This window comes from Saccopteryx bilineata, chromosome 12 (genome assembly GCF_036850765.1).
Source record: "Saccopteryx bilineata isolate mSacBil1 chromosome 12, mSacBil1_pri_phased_curated, whole genome shotgun sequence".
Taxonomy (NCBI): Eukaryota; Metazoa; Chordata; class Mammalia; order Chiroptera; family Emballonuridae; genus Saccopteryx; species Saccopteryx bilineata.
Window position 1 is genome coordinate 9118289 of NC_089501.1, and position 13234 is coordinate 9131522.

The 13234-nt window shown below is 38.6% G+C and overlaps 1 pseudogene; it reads left to right on the forward strand.

The window, feature by feature from the left end:
• The first annotated feature begins 12255 nt into the window (after positions 1-12255).
• Positions 12256-12384, forward strand: LOC136316557 (U2 spliceosomal RNA; annotated as a pseudogene).
• Positions 12385-13234: the final 850 nt, after the last annotated feature.

Genomic DNA, 13234 nt, shown 5'->3' on the forward strand with positions numbered 1-13234 from the left:
CTGGCCTCTATAAGCATCTGCACTAAGATGCTCTATAGAATTTTGTTCCAGATGGGAATCTTGAGAGCACAGGAACTGGTGGGCATGGACCACTTTCATGAACCTAACAGACTGAGTTATTTTATTCTTTTTTAAAAGATTTTATTTTATTAATTTCAGAGAGAGAGAGAGAGAGAGGAGAGGCAGAGAGACAGGGGGCAGAGAGGAGTGGGAAGGATCAACTCATAGTAGTTGCTTCTCGTATGTGCCTTGACCAGGCAAACCCTGAGTTTCAAACCAGCGATCTCAGCATTTCAGGTCTATGCTCTATGCACTGTGCCACCACGGGTCAGGCTAAGTTAATTTATTCTAAAAGTTGCTGCTGTTCTCATGAGTTACCTGGACAGAGAATTCCAAAGACAAAACAGCTTAGAAGATTTTGCAGACTCTGAAGTCAATATTCACTTTAGGCAGGATTCCTCAGAAGATACAGATAAGACTGGGAGAAATAATTCCAATGAAGTTCATGAGAAAACTTTCATAAGAGTTTAATATCTTCTCCCTTCATTAGTAATTCAGTTAAAAGACCTATGAAGAGCACAACTGAGGCATCTTTCCACCTTTGACTTCTTTACTGTTTGGGGATGGTCAGCCTCTCAGTGCTGGATTAAAATTTCAATTGACCTTACTGAAAATGTGCCAGTGAATTCTGAGTCCTGTAGACTATTGTCAGAAAATCATGGCTTTTCTAATCATGACCTTTCTTGATTAAAATGCTAAGGATATTCTATTTTAGAATAGTTAATTACTTGAGCCCAATTTTAAAAATTAAGACCCTTTGGTATAAAGTAATAGGACCAACTCAAACAGCATAATTTTAAAAAAGTGATATTCTTCATAGAAGAAAGGGCTTGCCTGTAAACTATGAAGAAAATAAAAACATTTAACTGATGTAACAGAAAAAAATTTAAGAAAGCAGTAGTAAAATTTTCTACTTTGAAAAAGTGAAAGTCAAACTGAACTCAGGACCTCTTCATAGATTGGTCAACTGTACAGAATAGACATTCCATTCCATAGAGCAATACTAATAAGAACAGTGAAACTAATGGATTTTATTGTATTGAATTGCTTCTTTGACAACTGAGACTGAGAGCCAAGGGCCATTTTGCTAGAGTGTGTTAATAAAATTTTCTATACTTGATAATGTGGGGAAAAAACCAACCAGAAATGGACCTGTATTTGGCCATGTGTAGATTTGGACACATCGTGGCTTTCTACCATTTTAGAGGAAGCAGATTTTGCATTTGAACTTACTTCACTACTACTAGGAGATCAACATGCATTGCAGTGAGTACCCAGCGTTACAACAGTCTTGATGAATACCAGTTAGTTCACATACATAGCTGAAGTACTGACTTAGAAAATATACTCTGTATTACTAAAATCACTTACACAATTTCTAATATTAGGTAATTTACTACCAGGGATGGTATAAATAATATAAAATATAGAATAGGACCCAGATTTCAGAACTTTATACTATCTCTCCAAAATAAATCAGGCCTCTGTTGAGGGTAGCTACTGCTAAATTTGGGGTAGGAGGCCCTGGTCGGTTGGCTCAGTGGTAGAGCATCGGCCTGGTGTGCAGGAGTCCCGGGTTTGATTCCCGGCCAGGGCACACAGGAGAAGCACCCATCTGCTTCTCCACCCCTCCCTCTCTCCTTCCTCTCTGTCTCTCTCTTCCCCTCCCGCAGCCAGGGCTCCATTGAAGCAGAGTTGGCCTGGGCGCTGAGGATGGCTTTGTGGCCTCTGCCTCAGGCGCTAGAATGGCTCTGGTTGCAGCAGAGCATCACCCCCTGGTGGGCGTGCCGGGTGGATCCCGGTAGGGCGCATGCGGGAGTCTGTTGATTGCCTCCCGTTTCCAACTTCAGAAAAATACAAAAAAATAAAAAAATAAATTTGGGGCAGGGTATGCAAGATAGGCTTGAACATATTAGTTGATGGGGAACAACGGTAGTGTCAGAGATTTTTGGTATTGAGAGATATTTGAGTGTTGAGAGAAGAGAGGTTGGCCTTATAAAAGTGAACAAGTGATGATAAACAAAAAAATCAGATACTACCATAAAGTTAAACAGGTTGAGTTCATATAAAGACCTTGGTTTCATAATATTATTAAAATAAAAACAACACAGGGTACTCACAAACTATGAAACAACTATATTAACAACTGTATTAAACAGATGAATTTCTGTTGAGGAAAAGGTAATATAGTCCTGTGCCTCTTTTTTTTTTTTTTTTTTTTTTTTACAGGGACAGAGAGGGATAGACAAACAGGAACAGAGAGAGATGAGAAGCACCAATCATTAATTTTTTTTTGTGGCACCTTAGTTGTTCACTGACTGCTTTCTCTTATGTGCCTTGACCATGGGCCTTCAGTAGACCGAGTAACCCCTGCTCGAGCAAGCGACCTTGGGTCCAAGCTGGCGAGCTTTTTGCTCAAGCCAGATGAGCCCGCGCCCAAACTGGCAACCTCGGGGTCTCGAACCTGGGTCCTCTGCATCCCAGTCTGATGCTCTATCCACTGCGCCACTGCCTGGTCAGGCAGCCTTGTGCCTCTTAACAACATTTCAGTCAAGGACAGACTGTCTAGACAAGGGGTCCCCAAACATTTTACACAGGGGGCCAGTTCACTGTCCCTCAGACCATTGGAGGGCCAGACTATAAAAAAAACTATGAACAAATCCCTATGCACACTGCACAGATCTTATTTTAAAGTAAAAAAAACAAAACGGGAACAAATACAATATTTAAAATAAAGAACAAGTAAATTTAAATCAACCAACTGACCAGTATTTCAATGGGAACTATGCTCCTCTCACTGACCACCAATGAAAGAGGTGCCCCTTCCAGAAGTGCGGCGGGGGCTGGATAAATGGCCTCAGGGGGCCGCATGTGGCCCGCGGGCCGTAGTTTGGGGACCCCTGGTCTAGACAGTGGTCCATTAAGATTATAACAGATCAAAATTTCCTATGACCTAGTGACATTGTAACTGTCCAAACATCCTAGTGCAACATATTACTCATGTTTTTGTGGTGATGCTGGTGTAAGCAAGCTTAGCTCACTGCCAGTCGCATAAAAGTATAGCACATAAAACAGGTACAGTTCATAAAACACAATAATGATAATAAATGACTGTTACTGGTTTATGTATTTAGTATGCTATATTTTTTACTGTTATTTTAGAATAACAATAAAATACCTGGGCAATTAGCCTTATAACTCTGTAGATAACAGGAAGGTAGATAAAGATACTTTAAATATTTGATTTACATGACTTAGAGATATTAATTGAGAATAATGACTTTTTTTGTGGGTGATGCTGAGATCTACCGAAAGGCAACTCTACTACTCCAGCACACATACTCAGCTATACAATTCAGGCAAGTGTTATAATGTTATTCTAAGACTATAGACACTCTCCGCATGGTAGAGTTACTTTATGGTGTTTAAATTGAGCCTATGCCATATGCAGAGACATGTAAATTCTAAGTGTAAAGTCTGATAAGTTTATTTCAAAATAAATTCATCTATGTAAACTAGCACATAGATAAGAAACAATCAAGAACTTAATATAAACAAAAATCAGTATTTTCTCTTGTATCTGACTTCCTTCACCTGGAATTACATTTGAGGATTATTTGTATTGTGATTAGTTGTGGATCCTTCTGAATAGTATTATTGAAGAGTATAACTAAACACTATTCCATTATGTGAATATATCACAATTTATTTTTCATTCCATTCTTGATGGGCATTTGAGTAATTCCCAGTTTTTGGCTATTATAAAAGTGCTGCTATGTACATGATTTTTGTTTCTTTTGGTGAACATATGTACACACATCTTTTGTGTATATTAAATTATAAGATAGGCATATGTTCAGCATTAATAGATATTGCCAGATAATTTTCCACTGTGTTTGTATCAATTAACACTCCCACGATCAGTGAATAAGACTTTTGATTGCTCTACATCTTTGCCAACATTGAATATTTTCTTTCTTTGAGGGTATATAGTGGTATTGCTTGTGCTTTTAGTATGTATAATTATAATGCTTAATCAAGGGATTGTTCAAGTGATTTCTCCATTTTTCAATTGAGCTCTTTATTAAAAATTTATTTTAAAATTATTGGGTTGGCCTGACCAGGCGGTGGTGCAGTGGATAGAACATAGGACTGGGATGCGGAAGGACCTAGGTTCGAGACCCGAGGTCGCCAGCTTGAGCGCGGGCTCATCTGGTTTGAGCAAAAGCTTGCCAGCTTGGACTCAAGGTTGCTGGCTCGAGCAAGGGGTTACTTGGTCTGCTGAAGGCCCACGGTCAAGGCACATATGAGAAAGCAATCAATGAACAACTAAGGTGTAACAACGAAAACTATGATTGATGCTTCTCATCTCTCTCCGTTCCTGTCGGTCTGTCCCTATCTATCCCCCTCTGACTCTCTCTGTCCCTGTAAAAAAAAAATTATTGGGTTGACATGGTTTGCCAAACCATATAGGCTTCAAGTATGCAACTCAATACCAGCCATCAGCCTCTACACGCCACATCATGCCCAGCGCCAGTCCCCCACCCCCCTTTGTCTTATTGGTTTGCAGTTCTTTATATACTTTGGATACAGGCCCTTTATTGGAAAAATATATCACAAATACCTTTCATTCTACAGAGTGAAAGATGAGTTCAAGTAGGGAAGGAATGTAAAATTTCTGACTGTTAAAGACAGATATGTTCATGCATTTTTAAAAATGAGTGATAATAGATATAAAATCTCCATGGTTTTGACAGTCCATTGCAGTCAGTTGAAAGTAATCTAAGAGTTTTATTTTATTCTAAAATATCAAAATGGGAATCCAGGCCCTGGCCGGTTACCTCAATTGGTTAAGTGTCGTCCTGAAACAATAAGGTTGCAGGTTTAATCCTTGGTAGGGCACACATGGGAGGCAACCAAAAAATGCACGACTGAATGAAACAACAAATGGTTCCCTTTTTCTCCCCTTTCTCTACTTTTATAAAAATCAATAAAAATTAGGCCCTGGCCGGATAGCTCAGTTGGTTGGAGCATCATCCCAGAACATGGAGATTGCCGGTTCGATCCCAGTCAGGGCACATTCAGGAGCAGCTCGAGGTTCCTGTCTTTCCCTCCTCTTTGAAAATGAATATGGGCAATATGCCAATAACTGGATTATTTAAACCATGTAAATTTGATGAAAAAGTTTAGACAATGATGTATTTTTAGTTTAAGTTGTCAATATTTACAATATACCAGGGATTATATTACTTGCAATAATTGAAACTTATTAAGAAAAACATTAAATATCAATTAGTCTTAATTAATAATATTAATATTAAATGCCAACGCACATAACTTTTCAAAATTTTAGGAGTGTAAAATAGTTTAAAGACCACATACCAGGATCTGAAAACCTCATGGACATCTCTGAGTCTTTGTCTTTCAAGCTCCCTAGGGTCCCTTAGCAGCACACATTCCTTTTCTACTATTCTCATGGCATGGTGTAGTAGACTGCAAATGGCAAAAAGCCTTTGTACATTCCCGGCTTAGCAAAAGCCTAAGTTTCCCCCTTCACCACCTCTATATTGGCTATGAAGCTGAATATTTGCACCCATTCACTTGCTTGCTTAAGTTGCTGGAAGCAATTTACAGGCCCTTGCTCTCACTCTTTATTTGTTCTGATGTTGGCTGATTTCACTTATGCATGGTGGGGAGATTCCTGTTTATGCCTTAAGAGAGTTCCTGTTTTTGCCTCAGATGTGTAACTTTGTATCAAAGATTTCCTTATTTGCATATGGTTATTAATAAAGCAAACTGGGGGTATGGGGCATTTGGATATTGCCATTAGCATTGAAGAGGCTTCTGGATCCCACCCTCTTTCTCAATGAGTCTGTTTTCATAATTCCTCACCGTTCTCCCTCAAGACCCAGAATTACAAGCCGCACTGGTTCGCGGCAGCATTGTTAAAGGGCCTGAAGGTCAAATTTTTCACTCAGGCTGTGTGGACCTGACGGCCCCTTCTCACTAGTCAGGCCGCTTAAACTTGGGCATTGCCTAGGTTCTTGAACAATCACAGACTTACTTGTTATTGTTGTTTCTTTTTGGCAGTACAACTAAATATCCTAGTCAATTTCTTATTAATTTAAACTTGGAGGATTGCATAATCTAATATTGTCAGAAATTATGTCCAGCTAAGCTTTTTGAATCTGTATTCTGCACTTAGAATTTTTGTATCTTAGTACTAAGCTGTGGCTCTGCCATTCACAGATCATGGAAAGGAGACCAGAGGTTTGGCAGGGGGAGATAATGGGATGCCCTGCGATGTTGCTACGAAGGATTCTAGTTGAGTGCAATTCACAAAATTTAATTTTTAGCGTTATCAAAGTAGTATCATCACATAGTTTGTAAATCAAAGAATTAATAAAAAGTTCATGTTCAGACTTTCTTCTCCATTTCTTTCTAGCCTTAACCCCACTTCTAGACGTGGATACTTTTAACTCAGTTATTTTTCCTGGGATTTACATATATATATATATATATATATATATATATATATATACACAAAAAAAATATTTATGCAGCTCCCTTTTGACTTAGACTAAATAAACTTTATTTACAACATCCTGTCATGGTAGTTGAGGCATTAGCTCTTTTACAAGGCATCCTCTTTTTTCCCTCTAGCCAACCAATATAATCATAACTTAAACTTGGGTTAAATTAATATTCATTGTTTTATTCTGATGACCACATAAACATGTTCACTAATGAGTCCAGTAGTTAGTCTTATTCCATATATTTAATATTTCAATACTAATTTTTTATTTTCTAAACTGTATGTATTGGACACTGATTTTTTAACAAATCCTAAAACATTTTACTATAATTTTTTAGTAGTATTTTTACAAATGCTCAAAACACTTTATATATTTCTTTATTCGCTCATTCATTATTTTCTGGCACCATCATTGAGCTCTGATCTGAGAAAGTGCTTTCTGCACTTGGCTCATAGCTTCTCACTTTGAAGCTTTCCTTCACTGTTGTCTCTATGTTGGGTTCTGGTTGTAAGGGTTCTGGAACCAATACCAATGTGTGAAGGGAATTCCCACAGTAACAAGAAATTCTCTGGCATCAATTGGGTGTCCTTTATTTGACTCGATACCCGGAGATAGCATCAGATTCCTGGTTAAGAGCTCTGTTCCACAAGGCTGCCTTCCACTTCAGATGCCAATAGCAAGCCCAGGTTTTACCTGTGCTGCTGCCCGACTGGCTATATTAGTAGCTCCTTAGGTTCAATTAATTTGCTAGAGCAGCTCACAGAATTCAGATAATCTTTTTACCCACTTGATTACCAGATTATTACAGAGGAGATTAAAGGATATGAATCAGCAGCCAGATTAAGAGATACGCTTCAGTGGCACAGCCGGTTAGTGCGCCATACAGATAGATACACAGGGCCAGCTTTCTTTCTTTCTTTCTTTCTTTTTTCTTTTAGGAACAGAAACAGAGACACAAAGAGACAGAGACAAAGGCAGTGAGAGGGCAGACAGACAGATAAGGACAGACACACATGAAGGGAGAGATGAGAAGCATCAATTCTTTGTTGCAGCACCTTAGTTGTTCATTGACTGCTTTCTCATTTGTGCCTTGACTGGAGGGGGCGGGGGGCTCCAGGTTAGCCTATGACCCCTTGCTCAAGCCAGCAACCTGTGGGCTCAAGCCAGCGACCATGGGATTATGTCTATGATCCCACGCTCAAGTCAGTGAACCCACACTCAAGCTGGTGATCTCGGGGTTTTGAACCTGGGTCCTCTGCATCTCAGGCTGGTGCTCTATCCACTCTGCCACCGCCTGGTCAGGCAAGGCTATGTTTCAAATAAAAGGGCACCTGTTTTCATGGAGTTTGGGGCCTGGCACTGTGGCACCTGGAAGCGTTCCAGTTCACCAACCTGGAAGATTTCCCAAACCCTCTTTTTAGCTTTACTACATAGCCATGGCTGATTAAATCATTGGCCATATCGGCCACTGGTTATCAATTCAAACTCTGGCTTCTCTCCCTCCCCTAGAAATCAGGGAGCAGGACTAAAAGTTCCAACCCTCTATTATCGGGTTGGTTCTCCTGGCAACAAGTCCCCATCTTTAGGTGCTCTCCAAATGTCACCTTATTAACACATTCCCAGTTGTGGAAAGGAGTTTGTTATGAATAGCAAGTCTTGGAAACTCTTCTAATATTGTGTTATCATTATTATTATCAAAATTTTTCTTTTTGGAACTCTACTCAAATATTGGATCCGATATACTAAGTCCCGAATTTTATCATCATTTTCATTTATCTTATTTCTTTTTATTCAGTTTCCTGGGAGGTTTCTTGAAATTATCTTTTGAATCTTCTATTGTATTCTGAATTATGACTAGCATCTTTTCATTTCCAAGAGCTGTTCTCAGATGGATGAGACTTGTTTCACCGACACAGAATAATTTCTTACACTGTGTCATAGTGTGTGGTTTAGAGGTTTACCTATAGCCAAACCACCTGCACTTAAATCCCAGCTCTGTCAGTTACTGGTTGTGTAAACTTACACTAAATTTCCTCATCTATAAAATAGGCTATAACTTTCATCATAGGGATGTTGTGATTATTCAATTAATTAATGCACTTAAAGTGCTTAGAACCTTATTTGACCCATAGTGAAAGCCTCCATAAGCAGTTGTCACTCTCATTACCTCTCTCAGGTTATTAATTCTAAGATTACATTATTTTTCTGGTATTATTGTTTTTTCTTCCTCTAATTTCTTTTTTAATTGGTGTTTATTTTATATATTTGAAATTTTCCTTAAATGTCTGGTGATCCTTAGCTGTCTATTCATAATTAAGAGTTACTAAAAAGTGAGTTGAAAGTTGTGTATAATGTCCATCAAGCTGCTTGACTCATAGAGTTTACTGTAGGATGTGCAGATATTGAATTTGCCTTTTTGTTGAAGGATGCCAAAAATAATTATGTAGATATCATTTATTATGAGTTATTCAATTTCTCCTGAGAATTCTGGTAACAAAGGCTTTGGAGTCAATATGTACACTTTAAAAAAATTTTTCTTTTATTAATTTTTAGAGAGGAGAGAGAGAGAGAGAGAGAAGGGGGAGGGAGGAGCAGGAAGCATCAACTCCCATATATGCCTTGACTAGGCAAGCCCAGGGTTTTGAACCAGCAACCTCAGCGTTCCAGGTAGATGCTTTATCCACTGCGCCACCACAGGTCAGGCAATATGTACACTTTTATTAATTCTTATACTTGTCACAGTCTTGCATTCTTCAGTCTGGATCTGTCTGCTTAAGTTTCCTCAAAGAATAAGTCTTTCATTTTCTTTTGGGAAACTAGTGTTCTACTTGATTGGGGAAGAGAGCTGGGAAATCCAACCACTCTCCATTTAAACTGTCAATAAATCCACCTGTGCTCAATTTCACACCTAACATTTACCTCCTATCTCCAAGCCCTGTAACTTTCATGGGTGCTGTGGAGGTGTGTTGGCTTATTTCTGGTCAGTATCCTATAAATATCCTGTTTCTATAAGTTAAAAATTTCTCAGCTCTGTTATGTTAGTTAGTTCTGACTCCATTTTTTTCCTCAAAAATTTTATTAAAAATTTTCCTTGTGATTGTCTTGTCTCCCATTTCTTTTGCCATTGAGGTTATATCATTTTATTCCTCTTAACTATCACTTTAGTGGGTTCAAGGGGGAATAGGAGCCTAGGGTTAACTTTGCCATGTAAGTGGTAAGATTAGGATTGCTTATAATGCTGGACCTCTGGAATACATCTATTCCAATTGCTGAGAGCCAATGTTTGGTCTTTCCATTCACTACTTTAGGATGAAATAGTTTGTGGCAGCTCATTAGGTCACATCATTACCTGATCTTCAGTGGCCTCAGGTTATTGGAGGCCATGAAGAATTATTTTCTTTTAATAGAACTACATCATCTGTCTTTTGTTCCCTGTCAACTTTTAGATGAGATTAGCCTTGCATCTTTGTAACTCATTCTTATAAACTCTGAAAGAAGTAATAGGGACAACAACAGTTTCCTAAGGCTCACGTCTCAGTGATTAGTTGATCTGAATCTAAGAGGTGACAGGCAGTAGTTTAACCAACTGCTTCATGACCTTGAAAAATCATACATATTAATGAAAGTGTACCCATTGAATCATTGGAATCCAATATCTGGCCTTTAAAAAGATACTCAATCCCACCCTAATTGGATTAAGTCATACCCAAATTTTTGTTCCTCCCATTGTAAGAACCGGACTCTTTGGTTATGACTGACCATAATCAAACTCAGAATTATTGAATACTTCCCAGAATCCATGAAAAAATTGAACAACCAAACTTCAGAAAAGCAGCTGGTTCAAAAGCAGTTGTGACCAGGCACTTGAATGCCACCAGGATACAATGTTTCTCATCTCTGATGTTTATATGTTACCATTATTATTTTTAATTTGTTCCACAAAATGTTAAACAGAGCCACCAATGATTCATCAGTTTTCCATATTGTATCTTCCACCAACACAAAAGACTGACCTACATTCTCAGTTTTAGTCCAGAAACATTCTTGGGAGAGGCTTTACTTGGCCCAGATTAAATGAAGTTTGTAAACTGGGCCAATCAAATGGGGACATGGGGTCAGGTCAGGCAAGAATGTCATCTCTCTAGGGAACCATTTGTATGGAATGGCTATGGTGACAGTAGCACATTCTTGGAAAAGTAAGAGACAGTGCTGGCAAAACAATATCTTAGATTTTCATGACAAACTAATCTTGAGTTGGGGAGCAAAACTTGTCTTAGTTCAAAATACATGTAATAGTATGTTCCTCATACACATCAACTTAAAATGTAACTATCAGAGGTAAAGGGAACACATTTTTCATGGTCATTTCAAACCTTAACTCTCACTCTGAAATAACCAGCTTATAATAACAAAGTTGATAGCTCACTTCAAGAGCAGAAATCTGACAGCACTTACTGACTTTGACATTTTCAATAGAAAAGCTCTCTTGCAGTGTTGACGACCTGAATTATAAGCAAGAGAGTCAAGAATGTTGGAATGAAAGATACTTTTAACATAATAGACCTCAATAAATATTTTGGATATTGGTAGTAGAGAAATACTGAACCTGGAATTAGAATCATTTTGAAGCATGATAGCTAGCCATCAACTCTTTTTTTGACAATTTGATACAGACATGGTTTAATAAAATTACATAAATGGAAAAGGAATTTTGGGTCAGCATGTACAGTTTATCAAAACTAGTTATTGGTGCTTTTCAAAGGACTTGGCATAAACTGGAATTTGACACAAAATTGAATCCTTAATTGATTTGCTGTCATTCAGTGACTTTTACATTCTGGGAAGGGGGGTTGGGGGAGGTAGAAGAACATATAGAGGGGATAAATGGTGATGAAAGGAGGCTTGATTTGATGAATACACAATGCAATATACAGATGAAGTAGTATAGAATTATGCACCTAAAACATATAATTTTGTTAACCAATGTCACTCGAATAAATTCAATTAAAAAAAGAAAGATGGGCCCTGGCCGGTTGGCTCAGTGGTAGAGCGTCGGCCTGGCGTGCAGAGGTCCCAGGTTCCATGCCCGGCCAGGGCACACAGGAGAAGCGCCCATTTGCTTCTCCACCCCTCCCCCTCTCCTTCCTCTCTGTCTCTCTCTTCCCCTCTCACAGCCAAGGCTCCATTGGAGCAAAGATGGCCCAGGCGCTGGGGATGGCTCCTTGGCCTCCGCCCCAGGCGCTAGAGTGGCTTTGGTCGCGGCAGAGCGACGCCCTGGAGGGGCAGAGCATCGCCCCCCCCCCCCCCGTGGGCGTGCCGGGTGGATCCCGGTCGGGCGCATGCGTGAGTCTGTCTGACTGTCTCTCCTGGTTTCTAGCTTCAGAAAAATAGAAAAAAAAAAAAAAAAAAAAAGAAAAATGAAAAAAATATATAAAAATTACACTTTACACTTGAGAGCTTGTTTTAATCAAAATATCAAGACTGAATTATATTTCCCTGCACTCTGAATATCAGGAGATTTAATTGTTTACTTTGTGTATGTGTGCAGCTACCGCAGACTTGATTTATTGCTGGTAATGATATTCAATCATAGATAAGCACTCTGAGTATTTAAAATTTAAAACACATCTTAGTAATTGTTTAAAGTCCCCTGAGAGAAACTGCTTCTCAGCCTTTTGGCTAAGATCAAGTGTAGTATCTGTTCTATCAGTTTCAAGTCTCCTGAGAACTAACGCCTGATTTTAAAAAGTAAGAGAGCATAATTTGTGTTGATAGATGCAGACTTAAAAAACAGAAATGTGGAATAGTAAGAAGTGCCCCCTACTGATTTCCTCTGCCTCAAAATGTCAGAAACTCTGTGACCCCAAATAATGGAGAGTGCTTGATGATTTCAGATCATTTCACCTATGTGTGAAGTGTAATAGTAGTTAAAAATTCAGGTACATTATTTTAAAATATCTCTTTTGAGATACAGTGGTCTCCTGCCTATCGCGGGGGTTAAGTTTCAGAACCCACTGCGAGAGACGAAAATCTGCAAAGTGGCGACCTTATATTTATTTTACTATTTATATATATTTTAAGGCTTTATTTTGATTTAATATTATTTTAATATGTTTTAATTTTTTATATATTTTATACAATTTTTAATTTTTAGGCTATAAAATGCTTATTTTACCACAAAAATAATTCAAATAATAAATATATAAGAACATCTATATACCACAAAATCCAGCAATATAGCACAAAATCCGTGATACAAAATTAGATATAGGAGTGACGCCAGAGAAATGGCAGTATGAGAGATTCTCTCAAACTTTCCCCTTGAAATTTCAACAAATTTACCAACTAAACACAGAGGAAAAAGAAAACAAAACCTTAGGAGCACCCCAAATTTACACACACCAGACAAAGGTATGATTGGGTGAAAAAGTGGCAGAATATATAAGACGGAGCACAGGGCATTTCGCTTTCTGTGCTGATCTGAGGTAGAGGCACTTTTGTTTGGACCCGAGCGAAGAGGAGAGGCTGAACTAATAGGGATGGTGCTCAGGGCAGGCACCCAAACATCAGCTTGGCCTGAGATCGTGGACACTGGGTGTGCAGGGTGGTGGGATCCACCTAAAATTACCAGCACAGGG